The sequence below is a fragment of the Akebia trifoliata genome, chromosome 2 (assembly GCF_017979445.1).
Source record: "Akebia trifoliata isolate Shusen 1 chromosome 2, ASM1797944v1, whole genome shotgun sequence".
Taxonomy (NCBI): Eukaryota; Viridiplantae; Streptophyta; class Magnoliopsida; order Ranunculales; family Lardizabalaceae; genus Akebia; species Akebia trifoliata.
Genome location: NC_141376.1, coordinates 20,036,208 through 20,042,207, shown reverse-complemented (window position 1 = coordinate 20,042,207; position 6,000 = coordinate 20,036,208).

Below are 6,000 nucleotides of genomic sequence, written 5' to 3'. Positions count from 1 at the left end.
GGTGGACTGGATTGATTGGGTTTAGATTGGCTAGGTTTGACTCAGATTGGATAGGTTAGATAGGTTTGATTGAGTTAACCGGGTTTTGGGTTGGCTGGGTTTAATGGGTCGATAAGGCTGGATGGGTTAAACTGGGCTGACTGAGTTGGCTGTGGTTGACTAAGTTGACTGGACTTTGACTGACTGAGTTAACTAGACTTTGACTAGGGTTGACCGAGTCAACTGGGTTTGACTCCGATTGGATAGGTTTGACTTAAATTCGATTGGTTTGACTGAGTCGGGTAGGTTTGACTCAGATTTGACTGGTTTGACTGAGTTGGGTAGGTTTGACTCAGATTCTACTGGTTGGTTTGGTTGACTAGGTTGAGTGGGTTAGGTTAGGTTCACTGAATTGAATTGGGTTGACTGGGTAACTTGGGTTACCTCGAGATCGGCAAATAGGACACTTTCCTTCATGGACTCAGTAACTTATTACCTTGCAGATGGGTAGAGAGCGGAGGACCCGTGTGGTGCATCAGTCGTCTGACGAGGAGGAGGAGGCGAGGCCCATGACCCGGGCTCGCTTTGCTTTGGGATCTGGGGTGGCGAAGAGTATGGTTGGTCGAGGCAGCCATTACGGAGACCTGACTCGTCTTCAACGGTCGGTTCTTCTTCGGGCAGTCAAGCAGAGGAGGCCAGTACTTCTCAGAGTGGCCCAGCTGAGGACCTACTCGGTAGCAGTGGTAGTAGAGGTCGACGTGGTGGCCGAGGCCAGGCAGATAAGGCCGTAGGCGCTGGCTGAGTGGGTCGTGAGGCTCCCAGGGTGGAGATCCCTGCAGAGGAGAGCGAGAGGGTCCCAGGTACCTCCCTTCTTCGTGGCTTCGGGAGGCACGTGTCGATGCTCGTGCGATTGGACTTCCCTACCCTCTATCCCTCTGCTAGCTTCAAGGGTAGGTGGAGTGCATTTTTGTCGACTGCTGCATTATTCTCTTATGACATTCGGACGCAGTTCGCCACTGTGGGCTTTGGCGCCTTCTTGCAGATACCGGTGCTCAGAGTAGATCGACCTCTTTTCCTGGCCATGGTGGAGAGATGGTTCCCAGCTACTCATTCTTTTCACATGCCCGAGGTGGAGATAGGCATCAGGCCTTCTGATTTTGTTGCTATCACGGGTATCGCGATGGAGAGCCCTTACCTCTGGCTATGCTGACGGTCCAGGAGGTTGGCGAGTTGTTGGGCCTTACCAGAGTCCCTGCCTCTATGGTGGGAAAGATGGGGCGTATCAGTACAGAGGTCTTGATGGGCCTGCTGTTGATTGAGGTAGAGGATGGGGCCCCTCATACCTATAGAGAGCGATCAGCCCAATTTGGAGATAGAGACTTTGACATTATTTTCCGCTTCTACTTCCTTCTCGTCATCGGTAGCTGTTTCTTTTTGGAGGATGACTCTTCAGTCTCTACCACCTTCTTCTCGGTGATGCACAACATCGACCACATTGGCGATTTTGACTAGGGGAGCCTGATATATGGGACTATTCTTGCTAGGTTGGATCGAGTAGTAGAGGGCATCACTGCTCCTCGTGGAGCTAGGATCTCCACACGCTTCTTTTGGCAGTTCGTTGAGGTAAAATGGATCTCAATTTCTTTCCCCACATTTCATTAATTGTCTGATGCCTTCTTTCTTTTTTCAGATTTTTGTTAATGTATATTTTCCCTTTTATCTACCCACCCGTCGTCATCTAGATGAGGGTCATCAATTGGGGGCATTTTGGGCCACCAGAGATGCTAGGGCCATCCGAAGCAGCCCTAGGAGTGCCCGGGCCCACATTGATAGATGTCGTCTCCGATACGTGAGTATTCAAATCTCTTCTTTTTATTTGACTCTGATGCTGCTTGTATTTGTTGTCTGACTATCTTTTTTGCAGATCTTCTCGGTTACGCTTCGAGACCTCCCCCACACTGTCAGCGAGAGGCAGGAGGTGAAGAACGCCTATCGACGTAACACCAGGCAACAGCGCTACCCCTTCTTCATCGGAGAGCAGAGGTACACATTTTACCTAGGGGAGCGTCTGTTCTTCCAGCACGACGGGAGTCTTCATATTACTGTCGCTCCACCTAAGCCCATCTCGGGGGTTATGACGGTAGAGGAGTATCTCATCCAGGCGAGGGGCTGAAAGCGCCTTCGATCCGCGGGGTGCGCGGATCCGCTTTTGATCCTTGAGGTTTGAGAGTCGCCACCTAGTTATTACGGTCTAGGAACTGATCAATGACTTTAAACGGATAAAAAAACTGATCTAGAACCAAAAAAAGCTGAATTCGGGGATCACGTTACGGGGTTGGAAGGTGTTAGGCACCAACCCCGCCCGACCAAAACCGGTCTCTACTAACTTCCAAAATAAATTACATTGCTAAAAACCTAGATAAAAATAAATAAAAAATATTTTATACCTTTCCGATAGCAAGGATTTTGTTCCCTCAGATCTGACAAAAATAGCTCCTTGTACTGTACTCCCTTGCTTCGTTTTGTTTCCGAATTTGATTTCGGATCTCCGAGGCAAGGTATCTCCTTATTTTTGGATCTGAATTCTTCAAGTTTATTGCAGATTTTGGGATGTTTTTGAAAGGCTTTTAGGCGTTTCTTAGGCTAAAATTGAAGGAGGGATGTTAGGTAAAGAGTTGGGACTCCAAAACTAGGGTTTATGGGAGGCTAGGGGGGCTTTTAGACCTACTTCTCTTAGGGTTTATGATTTGATACGAAAATAGGGTGTGAGCACCTCTATTTATAGATTTTTTTAGGGGTTGATTTGGATAGAGTTAGTATTTAATTAGAGTTGTGTTTTAGTTAGACTTGTTTTAGGTAGAATTGTGTTTTAATTAGAATTGTTTTAGGTAGAATTATTTTTTAGTTAGAACTCTATTAGATAGAGTTATTATTTAATTAGAATTCTATTATGATTTTGACTTTTGGTCTTATTTGATTGACTTTTAATATTTTGACTTCAGTCTTAATTGATTGACTTTTAATATCTTGACTTCAGTCTTGCTTAATTGACTTTAATTTTGACTTTAGTCTCACTTGATTGACTTTAATACCTTGACTTTAGTCTTGCTTGGTTGACTTTGATTTTTGGAGAACCCCTCTTTATTATATCTTTAATTCTTTGGACCCCCAAATGGAGGGGTCCTTAAAGAAATATCTCACGAACCCTCAACAATTTTACTTGAAAGCTCGATTGATCGATTTTTTTAATTCAAAATTTTAAATTAATTTCATTAATGTTTCACTTTAATTATTTAATGTTTATTTATTAAGTTCAAATTTTTTAATTATGAAAATTATGAAATTACCGTTTTGCCCTCGGAGAGGACTTTTCACGTTTTAAGTCGGTTTTTAATGTTCTAGGATGTTTTAGAATCGATTTTTCGTAAGGAATTCAATTGAAATATTATTTTGTGTCATTTATGAAATTTTTGTGTGAAATGGTCATGAACTTTATGAGGGGCATTTTCGTAATTTTGTCAAATTCTGTTAAAATTGATGAAATGATTTATTTGGTTCCGATTTGTTATTTTATGTGTTTGAGAGAGTTTTCCTAAGCGTAACGTAGGCTCTAGGGTTGTTTTGATGTTAAGGGTATTTTGGTAATTTGATAGTTTTTTAGTGATTTTTATCGTAAAGCTTCTTTTTGTTTGGAAGATGATGATTTCTATGTTCCTAGAGTCATATTTTCCTAACGTAGCGTGGTTTCTAAGGTTTTGTCAGTTCGACATACCTCATCCGGATTTTTGAAACACATCTGGTAACAGAATAAAGCAATGGAATACACATCCATCATTGGGAATCATAGCGATCGGGTTGACGAGTTGATTAATCAGGCGAGTGCAAAAATGGGGTGTCTACAGATGCCCCTCTTTGGCAGAGGGTTGAAGCAAACTAGATAGCAAATCTATTTAGGTAGATAGTGCGATATCTGAATGCCAAAGCTAGTGACAGTTCATTTTGCATCCTGATTTAGCAATTCGTCGAGGTGTTTGGATCCTTGAGCATAAACTCTTCCCGAATTAAAAGGTTGTCAGGTCCTCGAGCGCAAACTCTCACTGACAATGTCAGATCCTTGAATTTTAAAGAATTCTCCCTGACTAAAAAGTGCAAATGTGCAAGTGTGTGCATTGTGTGAAACTGAGTAAAATCTGAGTATAATTTTAGCATAATTTGAGTATAAACTGAGCATAATTGAGTAAAACTGAGCATAATTTCGAGAAAACCCTCGACGGTAACTGAGCAAAATCCAAGATAACCCTTGACGGCATCTGAGCAAAATTCAAGATAACCCTTGGCGAAAACTGAGCAAAATCCAAGATAACTCTTGGCGGCATCTGAGCAAAATCCAAGATAACCCTTGGCGGCAACTGAGCAAAATCCAAGATAACCCTTGGCGGCATCTGAGCAAAATCCAAGATAACCCTTGGCGGCAACTGAGTAAAATCCAAGATAACCCTTGGCGGAAATTGAGCAAAATCTTAGATAACCATTGGCGGCAACTGAGCAAAATCTAAGTTAACCCTTGGCGGAAATTGAGCAAAATCCAAGATAACCCTTGGCGAAAACTGAGCAAAATCCAAGATAACCCTTGGCGGCATCTGAGTAAAATCCAAGATAACCCTTGGCGAAAACTGAGCAAAATCCAAGATAACCCTTGGCGGTAACTAAGAAAAACTGGCAGAGGAAGGAAGGAAGGAATTTTGGGAAAGAATGAATGAATCTGGAGAAAACTGATTGGAATGAATCAGAGAATGAATAAATCTGAAAGATAATGAATCTGGAAAAGAAATGATCGAATCTAAGAATGATTGGATCTGAAAAAGAATCTGGAGAACGAAAGAATGCCATATCTTCTATTTGAGATCAAAAATGATTTTGTTTGAACCTCAAGGATTTATCAAAAAGTTTTATGAATTTAAAACCGGAGTTTTTACTTCTTTTGAACCTCAAGAGTTTTTCGAAAAACTATTATCAAGAAGGTAACCTTAAGTTTGGGGTTCTTATTATCTTTTAGGATTAACATTGCTCAAAAATAAAACGCCTATAGTTTGACAATGAACATGGCCTTGGAAATAATTGAACACATCGTGCAAAAAATAAAAAAATGCCCCTAGTATAAGGGGGAAAAAAGAAAGAAAATGCCCCTTGTATGAAAGTTTGAAATAATTGATTACCACAAATTTTGATTAATTTTATTGAAGGTATTGAGTCAGGCTCAAGAGTACAAAATTATTTCCTTTCGAGACTCATCATAGAATTCACCTTATCTCCCTTAGTTCATTTGGGGGAGTAAACATTTTCAGATCGATCGTAGACAAGATATTTGTGGCTTCTGAGTCTATTCCTGGTTTAAGCTAAGTATTGAACTTGGTTATTCGGACTTCTGATGTTTCAGCTCGGACCGCTCACAGCTTGGGATTTTCTTCTGTTTTTCTTTGTTGCTCTAACTTTTGCCTAGATCACCTTTTCAGGTTTTCAATCTATCGAGCTTGCTCTAACCTTTGCCTAGATTGCCTTTTCAGGTTTTCGATCTAGCGAGCTTTTTTTTTTTTTGGCTCTGATTGTTGCCAAAGTTGTCCTTTCAGATTTTCAACCTTGCGAGCTTGCCTTAATTTTTGCCTAAGCCGCCCTTTTCGGATTTTCAACTTAGGAGGCCTTATCATTTTTTTTTATCTTTTTCTTCTCCTCTGAACTTCTAGAGTTATTGTCTGATCATGCTTTGCTATCTTCCTTGACTTTTCGCACGGTACTTAGGAGGACTTTCATGGGTAGGCTTAGGACTGGGTATAAAAAGAAAGGAATTTTGAGGCTCAAAACCCAAATGCCCCTTGTGTGGCACTTCCTTTTAAATTATTTCTTTTTCTTTTCTTAAATTTTCTTCCCCATTTTGAAGATATTTTTCCTTTCTTTTGAATTTTTTCTTTATTTTTTTATTGTGTGAGAAATATATTTTTTTATTTTGATGTGGTCGGGCTTGAA